Source organism: Arvicola amphibius, chromosome 7, assembly GCF_903992535.2.
Source record: "Arvicola amphibius chromosome 7, mArvAmp1.2, whole genome shotgun sequence".
Classification (NCBI taxonomy): Eukaryota; Metazoa; Chordata; class Mammalia; order Rodentia; family Cricetidae; genus Arvicola; species Arvicola amphibius.
The window spans coordinates 29,883,311-29,902,944 of record NC_052053.1 but is presented as its reverse complement, the minus strand read 5'-3'; positions in this window follow the sequence as shown (position 1 = coordinate 29,902,944).

Sequence of the window (19,634 nt, the reverse complement as noted above, 5' to 3'; positions counted from 1 at the left end):
TAATCCCAAATCCAAATTGTTTTTTTTTTCCATCGGGAACAATATCCCTTCCCACGCAGGATTGGTCTCCTCCTGGTCCGTTACCATGAGAGTTCATCTCTCTCACTTGCCCCCGTCCTTCAGCAAGCCCATAGCAACTGTCCCTGACTCTGTGTACTCCCATCACAACACTACAGGGACACAGTTAAAGCTTCTCCGTGCTTCCTCTGGCAGCATGCTGGGGCTCTCTGATGGTCACCTCTAGACCATCATTCCCAAATATTTTATCTCCCATGTTCCCATATACAGCAACTTTCTGCTGATTTAGGGTTAAGGTCTGCAAACCCAGTGTTTTTGTGAGGCGGGCTCTTTGCCAACATTTGCATAGCTGACAAGCCAATATTGGATTTTTTTAATGTTATAGTTGGAAATGAAGAAGAAATTTCATGTTAGATAAAATCATGTAGAATTGAAGTTTTCATGCATGCCAATAGCTTCACTGGAACAGTTCCTTTGTTCGTTCATGTGTTGTGTATGGCTATGCTCAAGGAAAGAATTGAACAGTTATACTAGAAATGCATGGCCTACAAAGGTTAAAATTTATTAACAAGCTTTGTCCTTCACCACCCCCCTGGATTAGTGTCTGTGCTGCCCAGGTCTGAATTCAGGGCAACTTGGGACACAGCACAACTAGTTAGTTAACTTAACATTGTTCCCTTGATGAGGAATTAGAGCTGGACCCCTACAGATCTTAATGAGAAAATACTAGTGTTTCTACACAATCCTTTGGCTTGGCTGGATGCTTTTTTGTTTGATTGATTGGTTGTCACTTCTGCTTCTTTGGGTTTTTTTGGTGTTCTGTCTTGATGATTTGTAGCCCACCCCTTTTCTGGTTCCTGAATGCCAAGAGTTACTCTTGCATTAAATATGGAAGCTTAAGACCTGCCTCAGAGAAAATGGAAGATGGTTCAGAGCTTTCTAGAGAACTGGAATCAGCCATGCTCACTGACTTCCTGCATTTTGGAGAAGAATCAAGTAAGGGAAGGGAGTGGGCAGCTTTACAGTGGACAAAAAGGGAAACCTTTAGAGGTTTCCCATTGGTACCATCAATGTGCGGTGACTCTAAGTTCCCCCAGGGGAATCAGGGCACCCTGTGGGATTGGTTATGAGGCCGTATGCTTCCTCTGCATGGTCTTAGTTAGACATAACAGCAAAAAGACCAGAAATTAAAGAAAGTGCATATTATGAAGTCCTTGTCCCGCGGGGCTATTACAGAAACAATCGTGCAGCTTCCTGGGGTGATAGAAGTTTCATAACAGCCCAGCTTTTTGCAAGCCTGATTTACAGGCGCCTGGCTCTCTTGCTTGTTTGACATTGAGAAGGGCTAGCTAGTCTCAGGAGACAGGAGGACAGGGGGCATGTTGCAGGTCAGAGTTTTCTTTTCGTGTATTATCTGGCTATGATGTATTTGTACTTTTGATTGGCCAAAAGTAAGGACTGAATAAGATTTTAGTTTTGACTCATTTGAGTTCCAGGATTTCAGTTAAAATATACTATAGGTGCTCAGTGCATTGGCATAAACAAATGACCATCATCTTGGTGGATTATAGGAGTAGGGGCTGAGACAGATTCCATAAATTGTATGTTGCCGCACAAGGGAAAAGCTACTAGAATTAACCATGGGAACAGTAGGCTGGGGTGCAAAGGAGAGATGGGGAACCCCATTTCTCCTCCACAATCCCTTTATTTAAGCTGCAAAGGGTTTGTGAGCACAGAATGGCAGAGAAAAACAGGATGAAAGGACACCTTTTGGAGCATTTTTGAAGTTAGACACTGTGTTGTTCGGTTGTCATTTACTCAGAAGCACCTTGCCCCTGAGAGTGGCCCGCATTTGTTTCTTCCTCATTCCCAAACAGAACCAGCAACACTAAACCTACACCCAAGTATCACTGGCCATTGGCATCTTCTCTCTTCTCTTTCCTTCACATCTGGCCTCAGGTTCGTCCTCTTATCGTTTCAAGTCATTTCCTATTTACTCTTCCTGGATCCAGTCCAAAGGCATCTCCAAAAAGCTCCGGCCAAGGCGCTGAGCTAGAAATGTTCGTCTTTCCATTTTGATGAGTTCCATGTCACCTTTTATTGACTGTTGCATGCTGTGCACGTTTCATGACCTCAGCTTGTGGGTGCGTTCATTGCTGTGACTAAGCCCAGTGAAGGAAGGCACGGCAGCTTACAGTTTCTTACACCGCCCATAGCAGATTCTGCATCTGGTGGGCAGACCGTAAGTGATAATGCACTGTGGCCATCATAAATGCTCCTTTGTACTTGAAAGACAAATTTGCATGTGAAAACACAGTTCAAATGATAAACACAGTACAGGGGTTCTCCAAATGAGCTCATCATGTGTTTATGACACTAAGTGAGCTGGTCTTATGAAACAGTATTTTTTTTTTCTGCTTAGAACGGACTGTAATTTCAGTAGTTAATTAAAAAAAAATACTATTGGAAGTTTTCATGGTTTCTCATTGATGTCACCTAATCTCATCTGGCTTAGAACAAAGAAGAATTGAAACCTACCGCCCAAGCGACTGTTTTCTGTGTTTTTACCGGTCACGCGGAGACAGTTCACACCCATTCAGTTTCCTGTGCTTTTCCAAATTCGACAATGTTAGTCTCATTTTAATAGTGATGATCATTTAGGCAGCCATCTGCCTGCGCATGTTTTTATGTAACCTCTCTCTCCAGTGAGGCTAGCGAGCTTTGCCAAATTGTTTAGAAGAATTGTCTGACACGAGAATTCAATTTTCAATGGCATGGTAATAATAATTTTAATCTCATTTTATTAGAATTGCTCTGCCTATATTACTGAAATTGTATCCATTGCTCTAAAAAAATTCTTATTTATAATAATTACGTTTTCTATCCCTAAGCTATGTGTTAAACACTATCGCTGTGCTCCTTTTTCTGTAAAATGTGACTTACGATGTCCCATTCCTGAAATTGGTTACATGAACTTATTCAACTTTCTAAATCTTCTGTGAGCTATCATCTGCAGACACTTCCATGCCCAGGCTTATCCTGGAAACCATTGTCCGGCTGGAGTAAAGGAGCTGATTTGACTTTTGTTGTCATGGTGGACTTCTTAAGGGGTAGTAATTGTCACATTCATGAATTAATTATTTTGCAATGTGGTACTAGTCTATGAAGGCACAGAGGTGATGTGTAAAAGATTAAGATAAAAATAAGATTCCTTAAATATTCACATAGTTGAATATTACAGGACATTTCCACTTGTGAGCTGAGAAATAAGAGTCTATGGAATGCACCCACTCAGCCTTGGGCGCCTTGGAGTCCAACGGGACCGTGATCACGTTTGTCATTAGAAGCCCACATCATCAGTCACCAATTATTGCAGATGAGAAGGTAGTAGTTAATGACGCCAGGCATAGCAATTGCTGAACACATTTAAATGAGGTGGAGATAGCTTCAGAGAGCTTTTAAAAATTCCTTGTTTAGTTTAAAATACAGTACAAAAATATCACTCAAAATAATCATGACAGGCATATTTGTCAATAAAGATTTGAGGTAGAGCATTATTTTAATAAAAATGGAGAAAGGGTTATTTATTTACACACATAAATGCAAATAATATATATATTAAGATATATATCCCAAAGCCCACAGAGGCAAATAAAAACAATGTGACTAAATTACGCAACTTGAAAAATGGAGCAAAGAACAGATAGCTAGGAAATTTGCATGGAAAACTAATTCCATCATCTAAATGAAAAATTGGAGTAGAATAACAATAGAAACAAGCGATGATGGGGGAAAAATTACCTCCGTAGCACTATTTTGCATCACGCTGCTGAGCCCTGTAAACTTCAAAAACACCAGCTAAAAGTGAGCAAGTTTTTGTTGGGGTTCCCACAAGGATTGTGTCAGTGAACTCTCCTTAATACAAGCAATGACTCTGTTTACAGCATGAATATCTAAAGTCCTTGGATGATATTAAATGTAAAGAGAGAACCCGCTTTCTAAAAGAGAATCCTACATCATGTACAAACCTAGATTACTGTACATGGTACACCAGAGCTGCTTATGTTGTTGCTTGCTGGTCCTTCGACTATGCCTCATGAGTGAAAATAACACAAATACGGGCCGGAGAGATGGCTCAGAGGTTAAGAACAATGATTGTTCTTCCAGAGGTCCTGAGTTCAATTCCAAGCAACCACATGGTGGCTCACAACCATCTGTAATGAAATCTGATGCCCTCTTCTGGCCTGTGGGGCACACATACAGACAGAACACTGTAAACAAAATAAATAAATAAATCTTTAAACAAAACAAAAAATAACACAAATACAGTAGATGTGGACATTGGCTAGATGCAAGCGATTCTAGCTTCTGAAATGCAACTTGAGATGAATGAGAAGTATATGTAAACGAAGAGCCACAGTAATACTAATGCTATGGAGCTGGCATTTACCCAGCTCCTACAGTGTTTTAGGCTCTGGGCTTACTTCCTACTTTCATTATCTCCTGCCAAATAGTTGCTTCAAGAGTCACATTGTCAGCAAATGGAAAACTATTTCTTTTATGGGAAAAGGAAAGAATTAAAGATGCCAACTAAACACCAGGCCAAACAAAAAGCTCAACTTAGAATCTGGCTGGCTGTCTCCTTTCTGTAATTAGGAAGAAATAGGAAAGTAGGGAGGAGGGAAGAAGGAGGAGGAGGAAAAGGAAGGAGGAGGGAAGAGGAGGGAGGAAGAGGATAAAAAAGAAAAGAAAGATGTTCTCTTTTGGAGGGGGGTTGTTTTGTTTGGTTGGTCGGTTTTGTTGTTTGTTTGTTTGGTTGGTTGGTTGGTTTTGAAGAATCTTTAGGCCACGCATGGCTTGGGTCAAGAGTCACAGTGTTGGTTGCATAAGGCATGCTGTGTAAGGAAAGCACAGTTAAGCTGCCGGGAAGATCCTCTCACCCTCCTTTTGCTCTGTGGCTCTTGCTCAGCCTTCAGATTATAAACACACCAGCAACTCTGGGGTACCACGGAGTTCCATGTTCAAGAAGCACGGCCAAGGTGGGGTAATGTTATAGTTCCAATCCTGGTTCTATTTCTGTATTGGAGGGAAGAGAACATTTCTGTTCTTGGCTGGGATCAAAAACCCCACACTGGTCTCTAGAAATCCAATTTAGAAAGCTTTTTCTAACCATTTTTAAACTTACCCACTTAGCTCTGTGCCCAGTCCCATCCAGTGAGCAGGGAAGCCACTCCAGGGAAGCTGATGCTCTGTGAGGCTTCCTTGAGCACATCCTTCCTGTGGTAGCTGTGCTCCAACCCATGTTTGTAGCCTTTTACAATTGAACCCAGAAGTGCATGCGTGACTTGGGTCAAGAGTCAACAGTGAAATTGGCTCATTGCCAACCCTTTCCTGGCCTCTCTTTCTTGGCAGAAATGAATATTTTACTTAGAATCTCTTTATGATTACCATTTCTAATAAAAATATAGTTAGTGGTGCAATTATAGATTTCTTCCTTGTGCTTGCTGGGGGTGAGCTCTGGGGATGATAGCCAACTCCAATTCTGACTTGAATCAGTTTTCCTGATCCACCCCCATCTGAGGAGCCTCTGCCACATATACATGCTGCTCAAATTGACCCACCCCCACTACTGAGACCCATGATGGTCTGTATGCTTGGAACCAAGAGCAAAAATAATTCCCTCCTTTTGTTACTTCATTAGGTATTTTGGCACATGATAAGAAATGCTAATGAGAAGTGAAGGAATATATTTGTCCTACAAATCTAAAAATGTTCAAGAATGTAAAGCCAGACCACTCAGATACCACTCATCTATTTTAGTTCAAGGGTTCTGAAGCTCCAAAGACGACTTTTGCTGATGTTTCTTGAGAATAACATGTGAAAAACTCAAGAAACTGTATTTTGCTATCAAACATTTGGTTGGGAAAAAAAAAAGCTAGAGAAAAGAATGAGTTCCTTTTTCGGTTGCTGCGATAAAGTACTGTAACTAGAAGCAACTTAAGGAAGAAAAGTTTTGTCTTCTGGCTCCAGAAGGGGCGTCCATAATGTTGGGAGGAGGCATGACAGCAGGTGACAGGAGTGGAAAGCCAGAGATCCTATCTCAACTGCACACAGGAAGCAGAGCGCAGGAACCAGAAGTGAAGTTGTAGATATCCAAAGCCGATCCTCAGTATTAGGCTTCCTCCAGCTAGGCCTCCAATCCCAAAGAGTGCCATAACCTTCCCAAACAGCCCCATAGCTGCGGACCAAGTCTTCAGATACCAGAGCCCATTGAATGCTCTCATTCAAACCAGCACGATAAAGTCAAGTAGGAGCCATTTGGTTTCATTAATTGTATATTTAAAAAAAAATCAAAAGAACAATAGTATTTGTTGTCATAATGGCATTGTTAGCTTTTTCAAGGAAAAGAAAAATAGGGGAAAGAAAACATGCCTCAGAGTTCAAATCAAAATAAATTTCAGTTTTCTATGTTTTTAACATTTGTATATTTTCAAGCCCAATTTGTTACTTTTTAAAAATGAATGTATTTGTATATACATAGAGGTATATAGTGTGAAAATATATTTCTTTTCTATAATTTCAGTCAAGGAGCAAAATTTCATATATTTAAACTCATTTTCATTCACAAAGGATTTTAACTCTAATACATACAACTATGATATATATGTTATATATAACTATGATATATATAATATAACTATAACATATTTATATAATTTATAATCCTAGGGTAATGTAAAAGGGGAAAGATAGTTTCTTTACGAGATTAAACAGAAATGAAAATACATTATAACCACAAGCATACTCCTGTGAAATTCATCACACTCTAAGCGTTACCCAGTTTGAACGGAAGCATTTTCCTGAGCATTTAGAACAACCCATTTGATTGCTAGAAAATCCTCAAAGGACACCATTGTCTTGCTATAAGCACAGAATGCCTTGAACGAGCTTACTAAAATCTTCTTTCTGGGAGCTTTGTAGTTTTGTCTATACCCACCCCGAAGGAGATTTCTAGAAAATCTGTAGATTCTCAAACTAGCTTCCTTAGTCCTTAACGCTCAGTAATCTGGCCTTGAAGAAGCACAATGGGTGTAATGAGCAAGGAATCAATTAGGAATTTTGACACATGGTGATATGCTTAAGCAATTGTGTCTGTCCTCAGCAGGAGGCTCTGCTTTTAACATGACAGGGAAGTTGATGTGTCACTTAGAGTTCCAATGGCTTGGAGCAACCTTGCTTACTGCTCATCACCAGTCTGACTCCTTCTTTTGAGGGAAAGCATGCGACTGTGACTGGCTTAAATTCGTGATCTGGACCATCTATAATTATATAGGGTGGCTTATTGATATTCCCTCTGCTGCTTTGTTTACCCCAGAAAGAACGCAATTTACTTCTGTTCTGAAACTCCCTATCATAGGGAATTATTCCAAGAGATGCCTGCTAACTCCTATGGACAAGTCACACTGCCAGTGATCAAGAAGTCGCTTCAGTGTGGTGAGTTCTACCCACCGTGTGCTTAGACCATTATAAAGGGCCCTTTTGTTTACCTGTATCTTCACCATCTGATGCTGGAAGGATGCTAAGAATGATGGAAACAGGTAAAATTTTGGGAGTCTTGGAGCTTGTTGTTAGATAAACTCACCAAGCAGGTGTCCTGATCAAATCGTCCTGAACTCTATAGGCATCTTACAGTCAGTAAAAGTCCTGAAGGAAATATGTTTCAGGCAAAAGGGTTGATGTGGGACCTGGAGATTTGAAGCCTGTCGTGGGAGGGCCAAGGTGTAATTTAAGGTTTCCCAAGGAAGAAGAGATCTTTCCCTGGGAGGAAGCAGACTCAGTAAACATTGGCCTATGTTACATGTGACTGGGATAAAGGATTAGTGTGTATGTGACTTAGACCACAGCGGGGTCACTGCACTCGTTCTCTGAGTAACAGGGAGTGACTTGGTCAACATGTGACCCATGCAACATGACAATAATCCAGCTGCCTTTCACCCCCAGAGGTTATAGGCTCAGGGATGAGAGGGATAGAGAGCAGGGAATGGAGTGGGGCTGGGACGTAGCAGGTTCTTCCCCAACTTTAGCCCTCCCTGCTCAGTGTAAGTGTTTACAGCCCACCATTGTAGTGGCATTCCGTTTGTATTTTAATAAATAGAGCTTGCCCGAAGATCAGAAAAGTAAAACAGCGTCAGAGACCAGGCAGCAAGGACACACACCTTTATTCCTAGTAACCACAATGACACATATCTTGAATCCCAGTAGCCACAGTAGCTTGCCATAGCAACCAGATGGTAGTGGTGCATGCCCTTAATCCCAGAACTAGAGAGGATTGTAAAATGGAAAGAGACAGCTCTCAGTCTCAGTTCAGTTTCATTCCGAGGTTTCCTGGAGGCAGGATCGCCATTTCAGACTGAGGTAAAGGTAAGAGCCAGTGACTGGCTGATTTGTTTTTCTGACCTTCAGGTTGTTTTACTTATTAAAATACAAATGAAAGGCCACTATAGCCCTGCCCGTGCACATGCTTATAGAGACCTACCTGAAGGGCTTGTGATTACAAGCCCCCCTGCTCAGGGCACATGCTTGTAGCCCTCCATGTTTGGGGCATGTGTTTGTGGCCCTACCTCCTGAAGGCAGGTACTTGGAGCCTCCCTGTTGAGGGCACAGTTTCCTGGAGGGACTCGGTTCTCCAACATTCAGTACCACACAAGCACTGCAGTGGTGAACAGGGCAGACAGTGAGTGTCATAGTCTTGGGGGAATATTCAGTGCCCTCCCTCGCCCCAGCTCATCTTTCTTTTTTCTTCTGTGTGTCCCCTTTATTTCTTAACTTACCAGTCTCTACCTCTTTTTGGTCTGCAAGCCAGTTGAATACACTTTGACTGAAGGAAAAGTCCCATAGCTGTTTGTAGGTGATAGAAGCAGCTCAAACTAGTTTCATTTGGCCAAAGAATAATTATAGTATAAAAAAGAAAAAGTATATCTTTAGATTTAAAAATTAACACAGAAAATATAGAAAACAACAAAGAATAAAAATTCTTTGCAGTCCCCTCAGAAAACCCCAGGGTCCTCTGCAGAGTGTCACGCTTGCTTCTTTTTGTATTCCCACGGGGCAATTTTTCATATGTTTAAAATTATGTTTTAAGAGATCCCACAAGTCAATTTGATCATTTTCCATGTATAATTTATTCAATAGTTCTTCAGAAATTAATATAGAGTGGCCAATTTTAAGAAGACAAGAAAAAATGGCTTCATTTCTGCACAGTGATTTTTATTAAGAGGCTGGAAAAAGGAACACCCTACTTTCTTTTCCTAAAAGAAGGCTTTTTGAAAGTCATCATATAAATCAAAACCACGGTCTATTTTCCCTCTTCTTACCTTGGCATCTGTATAATGTCTATTGAGGCCTAACCCTGACATTTATGGTTGTAGATACAACGCAGATGGTAGGGAGGGAGACGGAGGGCAGAGAGCTGGCTCGTGTCTGCCCTGGGGAGGCAATTTGCTCTATCTTTATAAAACTATTCTCAGGCTTCAGAGTAAACCAAGGTCTAAGGCATAAAAAGGGAAGCATAAAAACCAATTACTAGATGGTGAAAGGGAGGAAGAGGGGGGAAGAAGTATGGGAGGGGAAGCAGGTAGAAGGGAGGGGTAAGAGGAAGAAAGAGGAAAGCAGGAAGGAAGACAGAACCAAAAAAAAAAAGAATGAGGTAAAAGAAGAGGAAGAGAAGGGGAAATGAGGGAAAGAGGAGGAGAAATGGAAATGTCTGAGAATGCAGGTCAGTGGGGCCTCGCATGCCTAATGTGTGAAAGACGTGGGTTCAATCCTCAACACCACTGCTCTGAGAAGGGAAATGGGAAGGGAAGCAGGCCCAAAAGTAAAGCAGACAATGCAAGCTTTGTCTGTAGAACTAACTCACTGTGTGGATTTGAGCAGAATAAGACTTTCCCACAACCTGCAATTTGCTCTTCTGTATTCTGGCCACATGCATGGCACCTGTATATATTCGGAGGGCCAAATGAGTAAAGTTAAAAGTCTGGTACATCATAGAAGCAAAATGCCTGCTCTTATTATTTCGCTTCTATGGGACTGCTAGTTTCAAAGGGAAACTACAACTGGAGATGCCATTGCCTGTACAATTGATAAACAACCAATTAGATTGTTTTCTGCTCAACAATACTTTGAGTAGTAACTTTTCAGCTCCACCTATAGTCTACTTGGAATTGCCACTTGGGCACACACGCCAAGAACAATGCTTCCTGGGCTCCATCCAGATGCCAGGACATCTGAACCAGACCTGAGAACGAAGAAGAAGACAGCATTGATCTAGGAAGGAGCATTTGAAAGCATTTTCTCGAGTGCTGTTTCTGCACCTTTACCTTTGGAAACACAGAACACCTTCGTCTAGAGAAGTTTGAACAAATGCTGCTCAGAAAATCTTGCACCACACTTGCAGTGAGGTGAGATATCATTCACCAAATGGACTCTATACCAGCAAAACACAGAGCGACTAGAGAAATCACAGGGTTCTTATACAGCCCTCTTGCGTCTGGGCAGGAGGGCTGCCATTCCTCTGCTTATTCTCACTCAGAAAACCTCGCCCCAGGAAAAATTTAAAATAAAGCATTCTAGAAAGCACATGTCTGAAAAAAGAACTCTAGAATCAAAATCGTAGCGTTCTCAAGGATGCAAACTCAGTGGGTCCAGCATGGCTCCTTCCAGTCTGGCCATCAACTCTGGGCTAAGGCTTCTCCCAGAGACTTTTTAGTCTGAGAGGTGCAGAGAGTTGTAGTTACTTCCTCAGCTTTCGCAAAAACTAAATGACCCCGTGTGTACCATGCTTAAGGCATTCCTGACAAAACCAGGTACTGAGGAAATGTCGAATACTTTTACATCACATTGTTTATTTAATGCAACAATTTTGTTTTCTTTTGAGAAACTGAACAAGGCACTCAGATCACACGTGTGCCAAGCTAGGATCAAGACCTAAGACTCTGAAATTAACACGTGACACCATTCAAGTGTATCTTGCTTCACAGTCAAAAGGTAATTCTGTTATTACCAATTCACACCCAAGCCTCACCATGAAGTTAATAAATTACAGACTGAACAGTTAAAACCAGTTTGTTTTCTCTTGATTCTGCCAAGGCTGGCCACCACTGTCTCTCTGTTTAGGAACAAGATCATTTCCTCAATCGTGTGATTCGGAAAGGATTTTTACAGTCGCGTGTCTTCAGCGTCCTAAAGGCATATATCAAGAATATTGAAATATGGATTTGAAAAAGAAATCAATGTGGAAAATAAATGGTGGTGTTGCCTTGCTGTGACTCCTAATTGCGTTCTTTTTATGTATGCTAATTGCTGGATCACCTATTGTGGATCGGTCATAATTTTATTCATGATTTTCTTGTCCGTTCTCTCGGGAATGTATGGATGGCTCTGGCATACATCTCCTTCTCTTTTGAAATCCCCGAGACCATCAAGCCATTTAATTATTTTTAGTAATGACTTTGGTAAATGCATAAGACATCCTGCTCTTTTATGGCTCATTCTGAATTCTGATTTTTTTCTTCTCTTTTTTCTTTTTACTTTCTCTCTTTCTTTCCTTCTTCTTTCCCTCTCTCTCCCTCCCTCCCTCTCTCCTTCCTTCCTTCCTTCCTTTCTTTCCTTCTTCCCTCCTTCTCTCCCTTTGTCCCTCCATCTTCCTTCCTTCCTTCCTTCCTTTCTTTCTTTCTTTCTTTCTTTCTTTCTTTCTTTCTTTCTTTCTTCCTCTTATGTAGAAATACCACCCAGCACTCTCTTTTGAAACTACTTTGGCCATGTTTAAGGACATTTTGAGGCTTATCTGAGATGCAGTCCTGTTTTCTTTTCCCATTGTAAAACAGTTCATGAGACTTCTTCATTTTAGCTTTGGGTTTATGACCCCCAAATGAAGACTGGGGATGGTCAGTTGACTCTGCAGCGTGAGGGACAGAATGGTGTTTGAGGCCCTTCCCATCTTCTGAGTCACTCTTGGGACTTCATTTCGTGACTCACATACGTGTTTGTCTGCACACAAGTCCTGTAGCTTTCCTGTCATGACCTGATGCCCACAAAAAAAAAAAATCAGCACCTAAAGCTTATTAGTTATGTTAATATTACAAAGTATGCACATGAGTCTCTCGCACAAGGTAAAGGATATACAGTATTTACCAAATCAAAATAAACTGTGGTGTCACATGCCTTTAATCCCAACACTCAGAAAGCAGAGGCAGGTGGATCTCTGTGAGTTTGAGGTCAGGTGGTCTACAAGAGCTAGTTCCAAGACAGGCTCCAAAGCTATAGAGAAACCCTGTCTCGAAAAACAACAACAGCAAAGCCAATTAAAGTAATTTATTACATGTAAATTCTTTCATAGGAATATGCATTTGTTTTACATGAGGCATTTTAATGACATAGTCTATAGGGTAGGAATTTTATGCTGAGACCGGAAAGTAAAAAATTTGGTAATCCAAGAAGCATTTTATAGTATTGTCTTACTCTGCTTCCTTTCATCCTGGGTTCCATCCTTCCAAACATGGTCACAGAGTACAGGACAGCAGGAAGTGCAGCCTGTTTACCAGCTCCCCACTTTCTCTGACGTCCATGCTTCCCATTTGGATTAAGTCTAATGAGGCCTGAACTCTGCCCTACTTCTAATTTCTCAAATATAATGAGAATGAGGTCAACTAACTCAAGTCTACTTATACCGATGCTTGTCTATGTGTGGTACATCATAATCGGCACTGAACCCCACATCTGAGGGAGCTCAGAGTATTCCTCTGGTTGGATTCCCTAGTCTCAATGACTTTCATGCTGATAGGGGACAGGAGGGAAACAGGGGAGCATTTTTACATACTAGAAGGACATAGTAGTATGCCTACTTCACAGTGTACACACGTACAGTAAGTAGCCCAGCCCATCTTTTGTTCTGAGCTCACCCTCAACACACATGTAATCCAAATGGTGGTTGAGTAGGAATGAGAGACTCAGAGGCACTGGGGCATGCAACCTCCCCCTGAAACTCCCATCCAAACAATAATGAGAAATATACAGGAGTCAGAAGAGAAGCACCCTCAGTATGGATTGAGGAGACAAGGCTGACCATCAAGAAGAGGGACAAGGCTAATCTCAGAATGATACCTGGCTTCATTCTGGCTCACTCCAAAATGCATCCACAAGCACTGACTTCAGGATCTTCTGAGGTTTTAGTCCTCTAGTGTCTCTGCTTGTCAGCGCTCTAAATCAGAAGAACGATTTAAAGATGTAATTTCCATCTCGGCTAACTGGTTTCTGTTGTGACAGACGGTAGTTAGCAATCTTATGAAAGCATAGCCCCCACCCCTAACACAGCCATTCCTCCAAGGTTTCTGACCATGGCTTGCCATGCCTCCTCCTCAACTTGTTCCCAGCTTTGTAGCAGAAGCGAAAAGAGTGTCACCAACTATTTCTGCAGCCCAGATGGTCTAGCAGTCTTGGAATTCTGCTACTGAATAGGTAGAAGAGACACATTCCAGCTTCTCTTTTCCTAGAACATGGACCAAAGGAAAAATGAATTGCCACACACTCCTGGAGAACCTTAATTCTCTTTTCTGCCAACCCACACATTATCTCCCTTCCATCCTAATGAGTAGGCCTCTTGGTTTGAAAATGCCTCTGTGAGTAACCTCATGTGCACTGAGTGATCCTTCCTTCTGTGTCAGTTGCTCACCCGCGCACATGTCAGAGCTTAACCTGAGCCCAGAGAACTGGGTTTAACTACATGTGCACCTGGGCTAGGCAGAGCCATCCTGCAACTCAACGGTTCCCCATTTACATGATGAGAAACTCACACCCAGGCCTTGTTTATGGGAAACTTTTAGGCTCTCAGGTAAGACGTCTGTCCGGTGTGCCTGGAAGTTGGAACTTAGCTGATTTCTCTCAAGTTCATCATTTAATTCAGTCACTAAGTGTCACCGTTGGCAGGAAGCCTCAGGAACACGTGAAGAAATTACATTACCATTTTACAAGTGAGAAATATGAGGCCTGGAAGTTGAAATGTGGATTCTGTCATTCTGCCATCAGCTAGTGTCAAAGACTGCCTAATCCATTCAGGAAGACACTCTACTTGGGGGTTAACGACACGTAGGCTAGAAAACCAGAACACTTCCCAGAAAGAAGCCTTAGGTCTGGGGGTATGGGTCTTTCTCTAAATGCCCATTATCACTTCATTTGAGATTCAGTTCTGGGTTGGATGTGATGGCACACACCTACGATCGCAGCCCCAAGAAGGCTGAGGCAAGAGGATCACGGCTTTGACACTAGCCTGGGCTACATCTTGAGGCTGTCTAGGGATAGGGGATGCATTTGTGGACACTCACAGCCATCCCATCATCCTCACCTGTGGACTGGGAATGCAAAGAGACCCTGGAAGCTAAGCTCACGTCCGTCTTCTGGTGGAGGGGCTTTTCTTGTGGTCTGGCAAGGGTGTCCTCCTTACTTCTTCATATTCCTGCCCAGGTTTCTTGTCACTGCTTCCACTCCCTGTTGGAATGGAGTTTGAGAGCCTAGGTTTCCCCAGAATACCTAGCAAGAGACAAGCAGTCTAGGGCTTGATGATCCCAGAAAACAGAGTGAGACAGGAAGGTGGGGAGACCAACAAGAGGATGCCTGACCATCTCTTTGTACAACCGAGCCTTGATGTGCATTAGGACCAAAGAGACCAAGGGCGTGTGTCTGATGGCTGAACACTCATAGGTTTGTATAGACCTCAAAATGGTCACCTGGGCCCTGCAGCAACACCACGAGGCAATATAAGGCAAGCTGAACTTGGGAATGCTGATGCCGGGAGCCCCAGACACATCCGGTTGCAGCTGGTGTTGACAATAAAGCTAGAAGAGGAATAAGTACTTCTCATGTGAGACCACCAATGAGTGACCTGATACAAGAGGCTCTCCTTTGTCACGGCTGATCACTAGCCCAAACTCCAGCCAATATCAGTCATCTCCGGCAGACTGTCCATGGGCTTCCAAAGGCCTCCTGTAAATGCGGCCCTCCAGCAGATCCCACAAAACACAAATACAGCTAACGGAATATGGTGTTTCCTCATTAAGGAAGTTTACATGGGGCCAGAGTGCTGACTCAGCAGGTAGACATTTTGCCACCACCAAACCCTACAACCTGAATTCAGTCCCCAAAATCCACATGGTAGAAGGCGAGAACTGACTCCTCACAAAAGTTGTCCTCTGAATTCAACATGTGTCATGACGCACATGCAGTGCACACACACATACATACATACATACACTCGAGTGCATACACATAAACAATAATTTTTCAAAAACAATTTAAAGAAGACACTGGCTACTTCACAACAGAGTCGCACAAACCACGGAGTAATCAACGCCACTGCCCCTCCCCATTAGCTCTCAATTAAAAAAAAATGCAAAACAGGTCAATAAAGGTTTACATTTCTCAATGTACAGGCTCATAACATTGCACATTATTCTCTCTGATTCTTTACAGGGTGTTTAAGATGTCACAGGCTCAGTGACTCTTGTCACAGAGACAACGGAAGCTGTGGTGTACTTGATCAAAGCTGGTAGCTCCTCTAGGACTTGTTGAAATGATCAAGCAAGTTCAATCTGGAGAATTAATTTTAACCTTTTGTTTTATGAACGACTCTTTGTAGCATTCTAGGGTCAAAAGCAGAAACAAGCAGCGGAATAAGGATGTAACATAAACTCGGGGATGCAGACATCTGCAGGGGCCTTGCTCATCTGAGCTGAGTTCCAAGACCACACTCTCACTTAAAAAGCCAAGCTTGCTTCCTCAGTGTGCCTTGAAGGGTTCTCAACAATACCCAGGGCAGCATCCCAGGGCACTGAACAGGGCGGGATGGCACTCAGAAGCCTTTGATCTCACAGCCCTGCTGGCCCAAGTGCAAAGCTCCTATGCTAATTTCTTTCCTAGAGCATTCCCAGTCCCCAGCGGGCGGGCACCACACAATGTTCAGACGCGGTTCCCTTAACTGTCATGTGATTCGTCTCTCAGAAGATTGCTGTTAATTGCATGGTACATATTGCTCACCCTTGTTCCTGGAGTTCATCGTTTTGCATACTGCAAATCAAATTAGGTGTGCCTACTCTTCACAAAGAACAAGCCTCCTTATAGTTTTTACCTCCTTCTTCCCTCCCTTCATCCCTTCCTCCTTCCCATCCTTCCTCCCTCTGCCCCTCCCTCCCTCCCTCCCTCCCTCCCTCCCTCCCTCCCTCCCTCCCTTCCTTTTTCACACACACACACACACACACACACACACACATTCAATACCATAGTGTTCTCTGCTCTTATATATAAGTGAAGAACTTCCTGGTGATTAACATGAGCCTGTTTAAAAGCAGAATTCAGTTTTATCTTACACCTATAAATGTCATTTTTGAAAGCTGGCATCAAGCATTAAATTGGACTTTATTTTTAAATACACATTTTGGAGAGAAGAACAAATTATTATCAATTAATTAGCTGCCTGATGTGCTCAAGAAAAGTGGCGAAACATTCCCTTGTAAATCTATAAAGCAGAAATCCTGGAGAAGCTCGCACGCTATGTAATTAGAGTTAATTAACACATTTGCTAATTGACTATTATTTAGCACTCCAGCTGCTGAAGAAAAATCCATAGGCCCATTAAATATTAATTAGCGAAAGTCTATTGTCTGATGCCGTCGGCGCGTGAATTGGTGAGAGTTTTACAAGCCTAGCTTTGTTAGGCTGGACACAGCAATGGCAGCCAGCCACTGAGGGATAAGGAAACAGGACTCTCACAAAAGGCAGGGAAGCCCTGAATCTCAGCTAATGTCTTCCTCTTGCCACGAACACAAGAAATAACCTGTCATCTGCTCGTAGAGCCACTGACAGCCCTCAGAGGTGTGTGCTTAGCAGTATGTCAAACTCTTGCTAATCCTAGGGACTTGGGGTGCCATACGTTCCTGAAATGAAAGGCAAATCACCCCATCATGGTAGAAACAAAATGCTGCCTGTGGGCTTCACAAATAGCTCATGGGGGTAAAATTCTCATGTTACACAAGGCACCCGTTTGATGGAACTATTTATGATTTGTGGTACGTTATTCAGTTTTTAGTTTCTGAATTTTCAAACGTAAAACAAAACTTCCCAGTGTAACCAGTTGGATGCCATTCCTTCCTTCCTGGCAGTGTATGTTCTCGACAGCTTTTGTTAAGTGTGTTCGGTGTCCCTGTAGATGAAGGCACAACCTTGGAGTCCATTTATCTACCTTTCAACTCTGAAATCTACACCTGTGCCACATGACTAAGACACACCAGCACTCAGTCAGCAGTGCTGGCTTAGAGAGGCTGCTCTGACCGGAGCTCCTTCCTGAAGCACCTCCCTTGGCTTCTCCATGCCCAGCTAGCTCTACCTCCATCTACCACAGTTCCCCCATGTTTGTTCTAAACAAGAATTCTATACCGTTCTTATTTTCCCCAGGGAGGGAGTCCAGGAGCCCTACTGTACGGGAGTGGCTTGGGATTGAAGAGTTCCAGTAGCAGGAGGGGCTGCTCGTTGGGGTTTATGTCTTGCCCAGTTCCCACAGCCAGTAAGCCCCCAAAGAAAATCACATAGAGAGTCTGCATTAATTATAAACTAACTGGCCCATTAGCTCAGCCTTCTTGTTAACTCTTGTAACTTATATTAACGCATTGTTCTTATCTATGTTAGCCACGTGGCTTAGTACCTTTTTCAGCGAGGCAGATCACATCCTGCTTCTTCAGTGATCTGGGCAGGACTGGGGAGGGAGCATCCTTCTTCCCAGAATACTCCTGTTCTCATTTCCCCGCCTCTACTTCCTGTCTGGCTACTGGCCAATCAGCGTTTATTTAAAACATGATTGACAGAATACAGACAATTCTCCCATACCACATGTGGGTGACACACTAGGGAAGGACCAACGTAGCTCCTGTGAGACTCCTAGTTAGCTCTGAGGAAGATGAATTGCCGTGGAGGGCCTGACCACAAGCACCACAAATGGCCTAGCACCTGTTTGCAGAGCTACTTAGAACCTCCAGGTTGTCAGGGTTCCTGTGATAATTGCCCTGAGCTGCTCTGCCCACCTGCCTTGCAGAGCACAGTCACCCTCCCTGAGATGCGCTTACACCATGGTGGGGCCCAACCAGAGCCCAGCCAGTGCTGGCACCGTGGTCTTGGGCCTCCAGAACTGCGAGCTAAATAACTGTATTTATATTATAAGGTTACCACCACTCGGGCATGTTGTCATAATAACAGAAACAGAACAAGATATAACAACACACACTGGGACAAAATTCATAGCAGCGTGATCAAAACCAAGACGAGAAATAAGTTTATTGGCACTGTTGCCCCCATTTCCCAGTAGCTCCGCAAGAGGTCCCGGGCAGCTCACGTCACTTCTTTCTTCTTCCCTCAGCCCCGAAAGTAGCAAAAACAGTAGAAGGAAACGCTTTCACAGAATTCCAGTGACATTTAGTTCAAATAAAATAACTTCTAGAAAAATCAGCCTGATAGTTACACTATGAAGTAGAAATAAACTATGAAGTAACCAATAATTACTTATAAATTACAGGAAATGTCGGCTGAGTACTAAGCTAAGGACCCTGTGTTCTACCTCACTTAATCCATGAATGGTGGAGGTATTAGGTTCTGGTTGTCATAGGAGTGGTAGTGTTGTGTACACCTGAGTTCAATATTCATTTCCTCTGTTTGTAGCTATTATTCTACCAACAAGAAAGAAAAAAATAAACGATTTCCGAAAACAGCGGAAAATATCACTTGGCACCAGCTAGAAATTACAGGCAGAAAAATCCATGGCATGCACAGTCCCCATTCTGACAACACTCAACAGAGAGGCATGCCTCAGTTACAGCGTAGCTGGGGTGCCCTGGAGGTAGACTTCAGAGGAGAGACTTACGTAAAAGCTTGAGAGTGGCCTTGCTAGGAAATAAGCATATTGGTCAAATCTGAGCAATCTTACCTAAAGCCATCTCTTCAGAGAAAGATGCAGAAATACTGTCTGCCCCGCTCCAAATGTGGGGCTATGGGTCAGTGTAAACTGAGCGTAGACACGGCCTGCTCTGCCTGAGGAAAATCTCTAGCTCGACCTGTTTGCTACAAAGCCCACACTGCTGGGTCACCTCAGGACAGATAATTTTTTTCCACCTCTTGGTCTGTTCATTGCTCATAGATAATAAGAGTTCCTTGCAAGTCTTCCTCAGGGAATAAAATTAAAAAGGAAACACAGCCCTGAGCTCAGTTCAATCTAAAGATAGAACAAAACTTAGCTTCTCTCTAACCTGCATTTGACAGGGGAGGTGATGAGGTCGGAGAGGTCGAACAAGGTGACTTCCGTCATACAGCTACTTGGCAGTGTGAGCCCAACTCCTGAAGGATTGGCTCTCATGACTCTGCTCACATTTACTCTCTTACCAAACTGCCAAATTCCGGGTTAATCACCTGGTTCATGACCTTAACCAAGAAGAAGCGTCTTGATTTGGTCATTCTAAACGCTGTGGCCAGCTAACAACAGCACGATGGAATCACCCAGGAAGCTGCTGCCCCTGTGCCGTTTTAATCAG